Consider the following 16,542-nt stretch of genomic DNA (forward strand, 5'->3'; position numbering starts at 1 on the left):
CCAATGTGACCATCTGGCTTTAAGTCGATTCGATAACAAATGACGAAAACGAACGGATTTCTCAGGTTTTTTCTCTATATTAACACTTTTCACATTCTCCCGTGCAATTAGGCAGCTAGTCCTCCTTTCATGCAGAATCTTAAGGTCCTAGCTCATGTCCAAGGCACCAAAGCCAGCTAAAAAGTCAATAATCGATACCTAAAGCTTGAATTGTACTAGTTCTTACTGGCTATTACATCAACTTAGAAGCTTCATCTGTGTTCTACTATGATGATTTTCGTGTCTCCGCATACCGCAGCACGCGACATAGTTTTGCAGACGATAAGTACAACCGTTTCAGAGAGAAGAGCGGCCAATGTGACGATCTGGCTTTAAGTCGATTCGATAACAAATGACGAAAACGGACGGATTTCTCAGGTTTTTACTACATATGATCACTTTTCACATTCTCCCGTGCAACTCGGCTGCTAGTCCTCCTTTCATGCAGAATCTCAAGGTCCTTGCTCATGTCCAAGGCACCAAAGCCAGCTAAAAAGTCAATAATCGATACCTAAAACTTGAATTGTACTATTTCTTACTGGCTATTACATCAACTTAGAAGTTTCATCTGTGTTCTACTATGGTGCTTTTAGTGTCTCCGCATACCGCAGCACGCGACATAGTTTTACAGACGATAAGTACAACGGTTTCAGAGAGAAGAGCGGCCAATGTGACGATCTGGCTTTAAGTCGATTCGATAACAAATGACGAAAAAGGACGGATGTCTCATGTTTTTACTACATATGAACACTTTTCATATTCTCCCGTGCAACTGGGCTGCTAGTCCTCCTTTTATGCAGAATCTTAAGGTCCTAGCTCATGTCCAAGGCACCAAAGTCAGCTAAAAAGTCAATAATCGATACCTAAAACTTGAATTGGACTACTTCTTACTGGCTATTACATTAACTTAGAAGCTTCATCTGTGTTCTACTATGGTGCTTTTGTGTCTCCGCATACCGCAGCACGCGACATAGCTTTGCAGACGATAAGTACAACCGTTTCAGAGAGAAGAGCGGCCAATGTGACGATCTGGCTTTAGGTCGATTCGATAACAAATCACGAAAACGGACGGATTTCTCAGGTTTTTACTACATATGAACACTTTTCACATTCTCCCGTGCAACTCGGCTGCTACTCCTCCTTTCATGAAGAATCTTAAGGTCCTAGCTCATGTCCAAGGCACCAAAGCCAGCTAAAAAGTCAATAATCAATACCTAAAACTTGAATTGTACAACTTATTACTTTCTATTACATCATCTTAGAAGCTTCATCTGTGTTCTACTATGGTGCTTTTAGTGCCTCCGCACACCGCAGCACGCGACATAGCTTTGCAGACGATAAGTACAACGGTTTCAGAGAGAAGAACGGCATATGTGACGATCTGGCTTTAAGTGGATTAGATAACAAATGACGAAAACGGACGGATTTCTCAGGTTTTTACTACATATGAACACTTTTCACATTCTCCCGTGCAACTCGGGTGCAAGTCCTCCTCTCATGCAGAATCTTAAGGTCATAGCTCATGTCCAAGGCACCAAAGCCAGCTAAAAAGTCAATAAGTATACATAAAACTTGAATTCTACTATTTCTTACTGGCTATTATATCATCTTAGAAGCTTCATCTGTGTTCTACTATTGTGCGTTTAGTGTCTCCGAATACAACAGTACGCGACATAGCTTTGCAGACGATAAGGACAACCCTTTCAGAGAGAAGAGCGGCCAATGTGACGATCGGGCTTTAAGTCGATTCGATAACAAGTGACGAAAACGGACGGATTTCTCAGGTTTTTACTACATATGAACACTTTTCACATTCTCCCGTGCAACTCGGCTGCTAGTCCTCCTTTCATGCCGAATCTCAAGGTCCTAGCTCATGTCCAAGGCACCAAAGCCAGCTAAAAAGTCAATAATCGATACCTAAAACTTGAATTGTACTATTTCTTAGTGGCTATTACAGCAACTTAGAAGCTTCATCTGTGTTCTACTATGGTGATTTTAGTGTCTCCACATACCGCAGCACCCGACATAGCTCTGCAGACGATAAGTACAACCGTTTAAGAGAGAAGAGCGGCCAATGTGTCCATCTGGCTTTAAGTCGATTCGATAACAAATGACGAAAACGGACGGATTTCTCAGGTTTTTACTACATATGAACACTTTTCACATTCTCCCGTGCAACTATGCTGCTAGTCCTCCTTTCATGCAGAATCTTAAGGTCCTAGCTCATGTCCAAGGCACCGAAGCCAGCTAAAAAGTCAATAATCGATACCTAAAACTTGAATTCTACTACTTCTTACTGGCTATTACATCAACTTAAAAGCTTCATCTGTGTTCTACTATGGTGCTTTTAGTGTCTCCGCATACCGCAGCACGCGACATAGCTTTGCAGACGGTAAGTACAACGGTTTCAGAGAGAAGAGCGGCCAATGTGACGTTCTGGCTTTAAGTCTATTCGATAACAAATAACGAAAACGGACGGATGTCTCAGGTTTTTACTACATATGAACACTTTTCACATTCTCCCGTGCAACTGGGCAGCTAGTCCTCCTTTTATGCAGAATCTTAAGGTAATAGCTCATGTCCAAGGCACCAAAGCCAGCTAAAAAGTCAATAATCGATACCTAAAACTTGAATTGGATTACTTCTTACTGGCTATTACATCAACATAGAAGCTTCATCTGTGTTCTACTATGGTGCTTTTAGTGTCTCCGCATTCAGCAGCACGCGACCTAGCTTTGCAGACGATAAGTACAACCGTTCCAGAGAGAGAAGAGCGGCCAATGTGACGATCTGGCTTTAAGTCGATTCGATAACAAATGACGAAAACGGACGGATTTCTCAGGTTTTTACTACTTATGAACACTTTTCACATTCTCCCGTGCAACTCGGCTGCTACTCCTCCTTTCATGAAGAATCTTAAGGTCCTAGCTCATGTCCAAGGCACCAAAGCCAGCTAAAAAGTCAATAATCAATACCTAAAACTTGAATTGTACAACTTCTTACTGGCTATTACATCATCTTAGAAGCTTCATATGTGTTCTACTATGGTGCTTTTAGTGCCTCCGCATACCGCAGCACGCGACATAGCTTTGCAGACGATAAGTACAACCGTTTCAGAGAGAAGAGCGGCCAATGTGACGATCTGGCTTTAAGTCGATTCGATAACAAATGACGAAAACGGACGGATTTCTCAGGTTGGTTTTTACTACATATGAACAGTTTTCACATTCTCCCGTGCAACTGGGCTGCTAGTCCTCCTTTCATACAGAATCTTAAGGTCCTAGCTCATGTTCAAGGCACCAAAGCCAGCTAAAAATTCAATAACCGATACCAAAAACTTGAATTGTACTACTTCTTACTGGCTATTATATCATCTTAGAAGCTTCATCTGTGTTCTACTATGGTGTTTTTAGTGTCTCCGAATACCGCAGCACGCGACATAGTTTTGCAGACGATAAGTACAACCGTTTCAGAGAGAAGAGCGGCCAATGTGACGATCTGGCTTTAAGTCGATTCGATAACAAATGACGAAAACGGACGGATTTCTCAGGTTTTTACTACATATGAACACTTTTCACATTCTCCCGTGCAACTCGGCTGCTAGTCCTCCTTTCATGCAGAATCTCAAGGTCCTTGCTCATGTCCAAGGCACCAAAGCCAGCTAAAAAGTCAATAATCGATACCTAAAACTTGAATTGTACTATTTCTTACTGTCTATTACATCAACTTAGAAGCTTCATCTGTGTTCTACTATGGTGCTTTTAGTGTCTCCGCATACCGCAGCACGCGACATAGCTTTGCAGACGATAAGTACAACGGTTTCAGAGAGAAGAGCGGCCAATGTGACGATCTGGCTTTAAGTCGATTCGTTAACAAATGACGAAAAAGGACGGATGTCTCATGTTTTTACTACATATGAACACTTTTCATATTCTCCCGTGCAACTATGCTGCTAGTCCTCCTTTTATGCAGAATCTTAAGGACCTAGCTCATGTCCAAGGCACCAAAGCCAGCTAAAAAGTCAATAATCGATACCTAAAACTTGAATTGGACTACTTCTTACTGGCTATTACATTAACTTAGAAGCTTCATCTGTGTTCTACTATGGTGCTTTTAGTGTCTCCGCATACCGCAGCACGCGACATAGCTTTGCAGACGATAAGTACAACCGTTTCAGAGAGAAGAGCGGCCAATGTGACGATCAGGCTTGAAGTCGATTCGATAACAAATGACGAAAACGGACGGATTTCTCAGGTTTTTACTACATATGAACACTTTTCACATTCTCCCGTGCAACTCGGCTGCTAGTCCTCCTTTCATGCCGAATCTCAAGGTCCTAGCTCATGTCCAAGGCACCAAAGCCAGCTAAAAAGTCAATAATCGATACCTAAAACTTGAATTGTACCATTTCTTACTCTCTATTACATCAACTTAGAAGCTTCATCTGTGTTCTACTATGGTGATTTTAGTGTCTTCACATACCGCAGCACGCGACATAGCTCTGCAGACGATAAGTACAACCGTTTAAGAGAGAAGAGCGGCCAATGTGTCCATCTGGCTTTAAGTCGATTCGATAACAAATGACGAAAACGGACGGATTTCTCAGGTTTTTACTAGATATGAACACTTTTCACATTCTCCCGTGCAACTCGGCTGCTAGCCCTCCTCTCATGCGGAATCTTAAGGTCCTAGCTCATGTCCAAGGCACCAAAGCCAACTAAGAAGTCAATAATCGATACCTAAAACTTGAATTGAACTACTTCTTACTGGCTATTACATCAACTTAGAAGCTTCATCTGTGTTCTAGTATGGTGATTTTAGAGTCCCCGCATACCGCAGCACGCGACACAGCTTCGCAGACGATAAGTACAACCGTTTCAGAGAGAAGAGCGGCCAATGTGACGATTTGGCTTTAAGTCGATTCGATAACAAATGACGAAAACGGACGGATTTCTCAGGTTTTTACTACATATGAACACTTTTCACATTCTCCTGTGCAACTCGGCTGCTAGTCCTCCTTTCATGCAGAATCTTAAGGTCCTAGCTCGTGTCCAAGGCTCCAAAGCCAGCTAAAAAGTCAATAATCAGTAGCTAAAACTTGAATTGTACTACATCTTACTGGCTATTACATCAACTTAGAAGCTTCATCTGTGTTCTACTATGGAGATTTTAGTGTCTCCGCATACCGCATCACGCGACATAGCATTGCAGACAATAAGTACAGCCGTTTCAGAGAGAAGAGCGGCCAATGTGACGATCGGGCTTTAAGTTGATTCGATAACAAATGACGAAAACGGACGGATTTCTCAGGTTTTTACTACATATGAACACTTTTCACATTCTCCCGTGCAACTCGGCTGCTACTCCTCCTTTCATGAAGAATCTTAAGGTCCTAGCTCATGTCCAAGGCACCAAAGCCAGCTAAAAAGTCAATAATCAATACCTAAAACTTGAATTGTACAACTTATTACTTTCTATTACATCATCTTAGAAGCTTCATCTGTGTTCTACTATGGTGCTTTAAGTGCCTCCGCACACCGCAGCACGCGACATAGCTTTGCAGACGATAAGTACAACGGTTTCAGAGAGAAGAACGGCAAATGTGACGATCTGGCTTTAAGTCGATTAGATAACAAATGACGATAACGGACGGATTTCTCAGGTTTTTACTACATATGAACACTTTTCACATTCTCCCGTGCAACTCGGGTGCTAGTCCTCCTCTCATGCAGAATCTTAAGGTCATAGCTCATGTCCAAGGCACCAAAGCCAGCTAAAAAGTCAATAAGTATACATAAAACTTGAATTCTACTATTTCTTACTGGCTATTATATCATCTTAGAAGCTTCATTTGTGTTCTACTATGGTGCGTTTAGTGTCTCCGCATTCAGCAGCACGCGACCTAGCTTTGCAGACGATAAGTAAAACCGTTCCAGAGAGAGAAGAGCGGCCAATGTGACGATCTGGCTTTAAGTCGATTCGATAACAAGTGACGAAAACGGACGGATTTCTCAGGTTTTTACTACATATGAACACTTTTCACATTCTCCCGTGCAACTCGGCTGCTACTCCTCCTTTCATGAAGAATCTTAAGGTCCTACCTCATGTCCAAGGCACCAAAGCCAGCTAAAAAGTCAATAATCAATACCTAAAACTTGAATTGTACAACTTCTTACTGGCTATTACATCATCTTAGAAGCTTCATATGTGTTCTACTATGGTGCTTTTAGTGCCTCCGCATACCGCAGCACGCGACATAGCTTTGCAGACGATAAGTACAACCGTTTCAGAGAGAAGAGCGGCCAATGTGACGATCTGGCTTTAAGTCGATTCGATAACAAATGACGAAAACGGACGGATTTCTCAGGTTGGTTTTTACTACATATGAACAGTTTTCACATTCTCCCGTGCAACTGGGCTGCTAGTCCTCCTTTCATACAGAATCTTAAGGTCCTAGCTCATGTTCAAGGCACCAAAGCCAGCTAAAAATTCAATAACCGATACCAAAAACTTGAATTGTACTACTTCTTACTGGCTATTATATCATCTTAGAAGCTTCATCTGTGTTCTACTATGGTGTTTTTAGTGTCTCCGAATACCGCAGCACGCGACATAGTTTTGCAGACGATAAGTACAACCGTTTCAGAGAGAAGAGCGGCCAATGTGACGATCTGGCTTTAAGTCGATTCGATAACAAATGCGAAAACGTAAGGATTTCTCAGGTTTTTACTACATATGAACACTTTTCACATTCTCCCGTGCAACTCGGCTGCTAGTCCTCCTTTCATGCAGAATCTCAAGGTCCTTGCTCATGTCCAAGGCACCAAAGCCAGCTAAAAAGTCAATAATCGATACCTAAAACTTGAATTGTACTATTTCTTACTGGCTATTACATCAACTTAGAAGCTTCATCTGTGTTCTACTATGGTGCTTTTAGTGTCTCCGCATACCGCAGCACGCGACATAGCTTTGCAGACGATAAGTACAACGGTTTCAGAGAGAAGAGCGGCCAATGTGACGATCTGGCTTTAAGTCGATTCGTTAACAAATGACGAAAAAGGACGGATGTCTCATGTTTTTACTACATATGAACACTTTTCATATTCTCCCGTGCAACTGGGCTGCTAGTCCTCCTTTTATGCAGAATCCTAAGGTCCTAGCTCATGTCCAAGGCACCAAAGCCAGCTAAAAAGTCAATAATCGATACCTAAAACTTGAATTGGACTACTTCTTACTGGCTATTACATTAACTTAGAAGCTTCATCTGTGTTCTACTATGGTGCTTTTAGTGTCTCCGCATACCGCAGCACGCGACATAGCTTTGCAGACGATAAGTACAACCGTTTCAGAGAGAAGAGCGGCCAATGTGACGATCTGGCTTTAAGTCGATTCGATAACAAATCACGAAAACGGACGGATTTCTCAGGTTTTTACTACATATGAACACTTTTCACATTCTCCCGTGCAACTCGGCTGCTAGTCGTCCTTTCATGCAGAATCTTAAGGAAATAGCTCATGTCCAAGGCACCAAAGCAAACTAAGACGTCAATAATCGATACCTAAAACTTGAATTGTACTACTTCTTACTGGCTATTACATCAACTTAGAAGCTTCATCTGTGTTCTAGTATGGTGATTTTAGTGTCCCCGCATACCGCAGCACGCGACATAGCTCTGCAGACGGTAAGTACAACCGTTTCAGAGAGACGAGCGGCCAATGTGACCATCTGGCTTTAAGTCGATTCGATAACAAATGACGAAAACGAACGGATTTCTCAGGTTTTTTCTCTATATTAACACTTTTCACATTCTCCCGTGCAATTAGGCAGCTAGTCCTCCTTTCATGCAGAATCTTAAGGTCCTAGCTCATGTCCAAGGCACCAAAGCCAGCTAAAAAGTCAATAATCGATACCTAAAGCTTGAATTGTACTACTTCTTACTGGCTATTACATCAACTTAGAAGCTTCATCTGTGTTCTAGTATGGCGATTTTAGTGTCCCCGCATACCGCAGCACGCGACATAGCTCTGCAGACGGTAAGTACAACCGTTTCAGAGAGACGAGCGGCCAATGTGACCATCTGGCTTTAAGTCGATTCGATAACAAATGACGAAAACGAACGGATTTCTCAGGTTTTTACTACATATGAACACTTTTCACATTCTCCCGTTCAATTAGGCTGCTAGTCGTCCTTTCATGCAGAATCTTAAGGTCCTACCTCATGTCCAAGGCACCAAAGCCAGCTAAAAAGTCAATAATCAGTACCTAAAAGTTGAATTTTACTATTTCTTACTGGCTATTACATTAACTTGGAAGTATCATCTATGTTCTACTATGGTGCTTTTAGTGTCTCTGCATACCGCAGCACGCGACATAGCTCTGCAGACGGTAAGTTCAACCGTTTCAGAGAGAAGAGCGGCCAATGTGACCATCTGGCTTTAAGTCGATTCGATAACAAATGACGAAAACGAACGGATTTCTCAGATTTTTACTACATATGAACACTTTTCACATTCTCCCGTGCAACTCGGCTGCTAGTCCTCCTTTCATGTAGAATCTTAAGGTCCTAGCTCAAGTCCAAGGCACCAAAGCCAGCTAAAAATTCAATAATCGATACCTAAAACTTGAATTGTACTACTTCTTACTGGCTATTACATCAACTTAGAAGCTTCATCTGTGTTCTAGTTGGTGATTTTAGTGTCCCCGCATACCGCAGCACGCGACACAGCTTTGCAGACGATAAGTACAACCGTTTCAGAGAGAAGAGCGGCCAATGTGACGATTTGGCATTAAGTCGATTCGATAACAAATGACGAAAACGGACGGATTTCTCAGGTTTTTACTACATGTGAACACTTTTCACATTCTCCTGTGCAACTCGGCTGCTAGTCCTCCTTTCATGCAGAATCTTAAGGTCCTAGCTCGTGTCCAAGGCTCCAAAGCCAGCTAAAAAGTCAATAATCAGTAGCTAAAACTTGAATTGTACTACGTCTTACTGGCTATTACATCAACTTAGAAGCTTCATATGTGTTCTACTATTGAGATTTTAGTGTCTCCGCATACCGCAGCACGCGACATAGCATTGCAGACCATAAGTACAATTGTTTCAGAGAGAAGAGCGGCCAATGTGACGATCGGGCTTTAAGTCGATTGAATAACAAATGACGAAAACGGACGGATTTCTCAGGTTTTTACTACATAGGAACACTTTTCACATTCTCCCGTGCAACTCGGCTGCTAGTCCTCCTTTCATGCAGAATCTTAAGGTAATAGCTCATATCCAAGGCACCAAAGCCAACTAAGAAGTCAATAATCGATACCTAAAACTTGAATTGTACTACTTCTTACTGGCTATTACATCAACTTAGAAGCTTCATCTGTGTTCTAGTATGGTGATTTTAGTGTCCCCGCATACCGCAGCACGCGACATAGCTCTGCAGACGGTAAGTACAACCGTTTCAGAGAGACGAGCGGCTAATGTGACCATCTGGCTTTATGTCGATTCGATAACAAATGACGAAAACGAAAGGATTTCTCAGGTTTTTTCTCTATATTAACAATTTTCACATTCTCCCGTGCAATTAGGCAGCTAGTCCTCCTTTCATGCAGAATCTTAAGGTCCTAGCTCATGTCCAAGGCACCAAAGCCAGCTAAAAAGTCAATAATCGATACCTAAAGCTTGAATTGTACTAGTTCTTACTGGCTATTACATCAACTTAGAAGCTTCATCTGTGTTCTACTATGATGATTTTCGTGTCTCCGCATACCGCAGCACGCGACATAGTTTTGCAGACGATAAGTACAACCGTTTCAGAGAGAAGAGCGGCCAATGTGACGATCTGGCTTTAAGTCGATTCGATAACAAATGACGAAAACGGACGGATTTCTCAGGTTTTTACTACATATGAACACTTTTCACATTCACCCGTGCAACTCGGCTGCTAGTCCTCCTTTCATGCAGAATCTCAAGGTCCTTGCTCATGTCCAAGGCACCAAAGCCAGCTAAAAAGTCAATAATCGATACCTAAAACTTGAATTGTACTATTTCTTACTGGCTATTACATCAACTTAGAAGTTTCATCTGTGTTCTACTATGGTGCTTTTAGTGTCTACGCATACCGCAGCACGCGACATAGCTTTGCAGACGATAAGTACAACGGTTTCAGAGAGAAGAGCGGCCAATGTGACGATCTGGCTTTAAGTCGATTCGATAACAAATGACGAAAAAGGACGGATGTCTCATGTTTTTACTACATATGAACACTTTTCATATTCTCCCGTGCAACTGGGCTGCTAGTCCTCCTTTTATGCAGAATCTTAAGGTCCTAGCTCATGTCCAAGGCACCAAAGTCAGCTAAAAAGTCAATAATCGATACCTAAAACTTGAATTGGACTACTTCTTACTGGCTATTACATTGACTTAGAAGCTTCATCTGTGTTCTACTATGGTGCTTTTAGTGTCTCCGCATACCGCAGCACGCGACATAGCTTTGCAGACGATAAGTACAACCGTTTCAGAGAGAAGAGCGGCCAATGTGACGATCTGGCTTTAAGTCGATTCGATAACAAATCACGAAAACGGACGGATTTCTCAGGTTTTTACTACATATGAACACTTTTCACATTCTCCCGTGCAACTCGGCTGCTACTCCTCCGTTCATGAAGAATCTTAAAGTCCTAGCTCATGTCCAAGGCACCAAAGCCAGCTAAAAAGTCAATAATCAATACCTAAAACTTGAATTGTACAACTTATTACTTTCTATTACATCATCTTAGAAGCTTCATCTGTGTTCTACTATGGTGCTTATAGTGCCTCCGCACACCGCAGCACGCGACATAGCTTTGCAGACGATAAGTACAACGGTTTCAGAGAGAAGAACGGCAAATGTGACGATCTGGCTTTAAGTCGATTAGATAACAAATGACGAAAACGGACGGATTTCTCAGGTTTTTACTACATATGAACACTTTTCACATTCTCCCGTGCAACTCGGGTGCTAGTCCTCCTCTCATGCAGAATCTTAAGGTCATAGCTCATGTCCAAGGCACCAAAGCCAGCTAAAAAGTCAATAAGTATACATAAAACTTGAATTCTACTATTTCTTACTGGCTATTATATCATCTTAGAAGCTTCATCTGTGTTCTACTATGGTGCGTTTAGTGTCTCCGAATACAACAGTACGCGACATAGCTTTGCAGACGATAAGTACAACCGTTTAAGAGAGAAGAGCGGCCAATGTGTCCATCTGGCTTTAAGTCGATTCGATAACAAATGACGAAAACGGACGGATTTCTCAGGTTTTTACTACATATGAACACTTTTCACATTCTCCCGTGCAACTCGGCTGCTAGCCCTCCTCTCATGCGGAATCTTAAGGTCCTAGCTCATGTCCAAGGCACCGAAGCCAGCTAAAAAGTCAATAATCGATACCTAAAACATGAATTGTACTACTTCTTACTGGCTATTGCATCAACTTAGAAGCTTCATCTGTGTTCTACTATGGTGCTTTTAGCGTCCCTACTTACCGCAGCACGCGACATAGCTTTGCAGACGACAAGTACAACCGTTTCAGAGAGAAGAGCGGCCAATGTGACGGTCTGGCTATAAGTCGTTTCGATAACAAATGACGAAAACGGACCGATTTCTCAGGTTTTTACTACATATGAACACCTTTCACATTCTCCCGTGCAACTCTGCTGCTAGTCCTAATTTCATGCAGAATCTTAAGGTCCTAGCTCATGTCCAAGGCACCGAAGCCAGCTAAAAATCAATAATCGATACCTAAAACTTGAATTCTACTACTTCTTACTGGCTATTACATCAACCTAAAAGCTTCATCTGTGTTCTACTATGGTGATTTTAGTGTCTCCGCATACCGCAGCACGCGACATAGCTTTGCAGACGATAAGTACAACCGTTTTAGAGAGAAGAGCGGCCAATGTTACGATCTGGCTTTAAGTCGATTCGATAACAAATGACGAAAACGGACGGATGTCTCAGGTTTTTACTACATATGAACACTTTTCACATTCTCCCGTGGAACTCGGCTGCTAGTCCTCCTTTCATGCAGAATCTTAAGGTCCTAGCTCATGTCCAAGTCACCAAAGCCATCTAAAAAGTCAATAATCGATACCTAAAACTTGAATTGGACTACTTCTTACTGGCTATTACATCAACTTAGATGCTTCATCTATGTTCTACTACGGTGCTTTTAGTTTCTCCGCATACCGCAGCACGCGACACAGCTTTGCAGACGATAAGTACAACAGTTTTAGAGAGAAGAGCGGCTAATGTTACGATCTGGCTTTAAGTCGATTCGATAACAAATGACGAAAACGGACGGATGTCTCAGGTTTTTACTACATATGAACACTTTTCACATTCTCCCGTGCAACTCGGCTGCTAGTCCTCCTTTTATGCAGAATCTTAAGGTCCTAGCTCATGTCCAAGGCACCAAAGCCAGCTAAAAAGTCAATAATCGATACCTAAAACTTGAATTGGACTACTTCTTAGTGGCTATTACATCAACTTAGAACCTTCATCTATGTTGTACTACGGTGCTTTTAGTTTCTCCGCATACCGCAGCACGCGACATAGTTTTGCAGAAGATAAGTACAACCGTTTCAGAGAGCAGAGCGGCCAATGTACGATTTGGCTTTAAGTCGATTCGATAACAAGTGACGAAAACGGACGGATTTCTCAGGTTTTTACTACATATAAACACTTTTCACATTCTCCCGTGCAACTCGGCTGCTAGTCCTCCTTTCATGCAGAATCGTAAGGTCCTAGCTCTTGTCCAAGGCACCAAAGCCAGCTAAAAAGTCAATAATCAATATCTAAAACTTGAATTGTACTACTTCTTACTGGCTATTACATCAACTTAGAAGCTTCATCTGTGTTCTACTATGGTGCTTGTAGTGTCTCCGCATATCGCAGCACGCGACATAGCTTTGCAGACGATAAGTACAACGGTTTCAGAGAGAAGAGCGGCCAATGTGACGATCTGGCTTTAAGTCGGTTCGATAACAAATGACGAAAACGGACGGATTTCTCAGGTTTTTACTACATATGAACACTTTTCACATTCTCCCGTGCAACTCTGCTCCTAGTCCTCCGTTCATGCAGAATCTTAAGGTCCTAGCTCATGTCCAAGGGACCAAAGCGAGCCAAAAAGTCAATAACCGATACCTAAAAATTGAATTGTACAACTTCTTACTGGCTATTACATCATCTTAGAAGCTTCATCTGTGTTCTACTATGGTGTTTTTAGTGTCTCCGAATACCGCAGTACGTGACATAGCTTTGCAGACGATAAGTACAACCGTTTCAGAGAGAAGAGCGGCCAATGTGACCATCTGGCTTTAAGTCGATTCGATAACAAATGACGAAAACGGACGGATTTCTCAGGTTTTTACTACATATGAACACTTTCCACATTCTCCCGTGCAACTCGGCTGCTAGTCCTCCTTTCATGCAGAATCTTAAGGTCCTAGCTCATGTCCAAGTCACCAAAGCCAGCTAAAAAGTCAATAATCGATACCTAAAACTTGAATTGGACTACTTCTTACTGGCTATTACATCAACTTAGGTGCTTCATCTGTGTTCTACTATGGTGATTTTAGTGTCTCCGCATACCGCAGCTCACGACATAGCTTTGCAGACGATAAGTACAACCGTTTTAGAGAGAAGAGCGGCCAATGTTACGATCTGGCTTTAAGTCGATTCGATAACAAATGACGAAAACGGACGGATTTCTCAGGTTTTTACTACATATGAACACTTTTCACATTCTCCCGTGCAACTCCGCTGCTAGACCTCCTTTTATGCAGAATCTTAAGGTCCTACCTCATGTCCAAGGCACCAAAGCCAGCTAAAAAGTCAATAATCGATACCTAAAACTTGAATTGGACTACTTCTTACGGCTATTACATCAACTTAGAACCTTCATCTATGTTCTACTACGGTGCTTTTAGTTTCTCCGCATACCGCAGCACGCGACATAGTTTTGCAGACGATAAGTACAACCGTTTCAGAGAGAAGAGCGGCCAATGTGACGATCTGGCTTTAAGTCGATTGGATAAGAAAATGACGAAAACGGACGGATTTCTAAGGTTTTTACTACATATGAACACTTTTCACATTCTCCCGGGCAACTCGGCTGCTAGTCCTTCTTTCATGCAGAATCTTAAGGTCCTAGATCATGTCCAAGGCACCAAAGCCAGCTAAAAAGTCAATAATCAATATCTAAAACTTGAATTGTACTACTTCTTACTGGCTATTACATCAACTTAGAAGCTTCATCAGTGTTCTACTATGGTGCGTCTAGTGTCTCCGAATACCGCAGTACGCGACATAGCTTTGCAGACGATAAGTACAACCGTTACAGAGAGCAGAGCGGCCAATGTGACGATTTGGCTTTAAGTCGATTCGATAACAAATGACGAAAACGGACGGATTTCTCAGGTTTTTACTACATATAAACACTTTTCGCATTCTCCCGTGGAACTCGGCTGCTAGTCCTCCTTTCATGCAGAATCGTAAGGTCCTAGCTCTTGTCCAAGGCACCAAAGCCAGCTAAAAAGTCAATAATCGATACCTAAAACTTGAATTGTACTAGTTCTTACTGGCTATTACATCAACTTAGAAGCTTTATCTGTGTTTTACTATGGTGTTTTTAGTGTCTCCGAATACCGCAGTACGTGACATAGCTTTGCAGACGATAAGTACAACCGTTTCAGAGAGAAGAGCGTCCAATGTGATCATCTGGCTTTAAGTCGATTCGATAACAAATGACGAAAACGGACGGATTTCTCAGGTTTTTACTACATATGAACACTTTTCACATTCTCCCGTGCAACTCGGCTGCTAGTCCTCCTTTCATGCAGAATCTTAAGGTCCTAGCTCATGTCCAAGTCACCAAAGCCATCTAAAAAGTCAATAATCGATACCTAAATCTTGAATTGGACTACTTCTTACTGGCTATTACATCAACTTAGATGCTTCATCTATGTTCTACTACGGTGCTTTTAGTTTCTCCGCATACCGCAGCACGCGACACAGCTTTGCAGACGATAAGTACAACGGTTTCAGAGAGAAGAGCGGCCAATGTGACGATCTGGCTTTAAGTCGATTCGATAACAAATGACGAAAACGGACGGATTTCTCAGGTTTTTACTAGATATGAACACTTTTCACATTCTCCCGTGCAACTCGGCTGCTAGTCCTCCTTTCATGCAGAATCTTAAGGTCATAGCCCATGTCCAAGGCACCAAAGCCAGCTAAAAAGTGAAAAACGATATCTAAAACTTGAATTGTACTATTTCTTACTGGCTATTACATCATCTTAGAAGCTTCATCTGTGTTCTACTATGGTGCGTTTAGTGTCTCCGAATACCGCAGTACGCGACATAGCTTTGCAGACGATAAGTACAACCGTTTCAGAGAGCAGAGCGGCCAATGTGACGATTTGGCTTTACGTCGATTCGATAACAAATGACGAAAACGGACGGATTTCTCAGGTTTTTACTACATATAAACACTTTTCATATTCTCCCGTGCAACTCGGCTGCTAGTCCTCCTTTCATGCAGAATCGTAAGGTCCTAGCTCATGTTCAAGGCACCAAAGCCAGCTAGAAAGTCAATAATCGATACCTAAAACTTGAATTGTACTAGTTCTTACTGGCTATTACATCAACTTAGAAGCTTTATCTGTGTTCTACTATGATGATTTTCGTGTCTCCGCATACCGCAGCACGCGACATAGCTTTGCAGACAATAGGTACAACCGTTTCAGAGAGAAGAGTGACCAATGTGACGATCTGGCTTTAAGTCGATTCGATAACAAATGACGAAAACGGACGGATTTCTCAGGTTTTTACTACATATGAACACTTTTCACATTCTCCCGTGCAACTCTGCTCCTAGTCCTCCTTTCATGCAGAATCTTAAGGTCCTAGCTCATGTCCAAGGGACCAAAGCGAGCCAAAAAGTCAATAACCGATACCTAAAAATTGAATTATACAACTTCTTACTGGCTATTACATCATCTTAGAAGCTTCATCTGTGTTCTACTATGGTGTTTTTAGTGTCTCCGAATACCGCAGTACGTGACATAGCTTTGCAGACGATAAGTACAACCGTTTCAGAGAGAAGAGCGGCCAATGTGACCATCTGGCTTTAAGTCGATTCGATAACAAATGACGAAAACGGACGGATTTCTCAGGTTTTTACTACATATGAACACTTTTCACATTCTCCCGTGCAAATCGGCTGCTAGTCCTCCTTTCATGCAGAATCTTGAGGTCCTAGCTCATGTCCAAGGCACCAAAGCCAGCTAAAAAGTCAATAATCGATACCTAAAACTTGAATTGGACTACTTCTTACTGGCTATTACATCCACTTAGAAGCTTCATCTGTGTTCTACTACGGTGCTTTTAGTTTCTCCGCATACCGCAGCACGCGACATAGCTTTGCAGACGATAAGTACAACCGTTTCAGAGAGAAG

Source organism: Schistocerca gregaria, unplaced genomic scaffold (assembly GCF_023897955.1).
Source record: "Schistocerca gregaria isolate iqSchGreg1 unplaced genomic scaffold, iqSchGreg1.2 ptg000244l, whole genome shotgun sequence".
In the NCBI taxonomy this organism is placed as follows: Eukaryota; Metazoa; Arthropoda; class Insecta; order Orthoptera; family Acrididae; genus Schistocerca; species Schistocerca gregaria.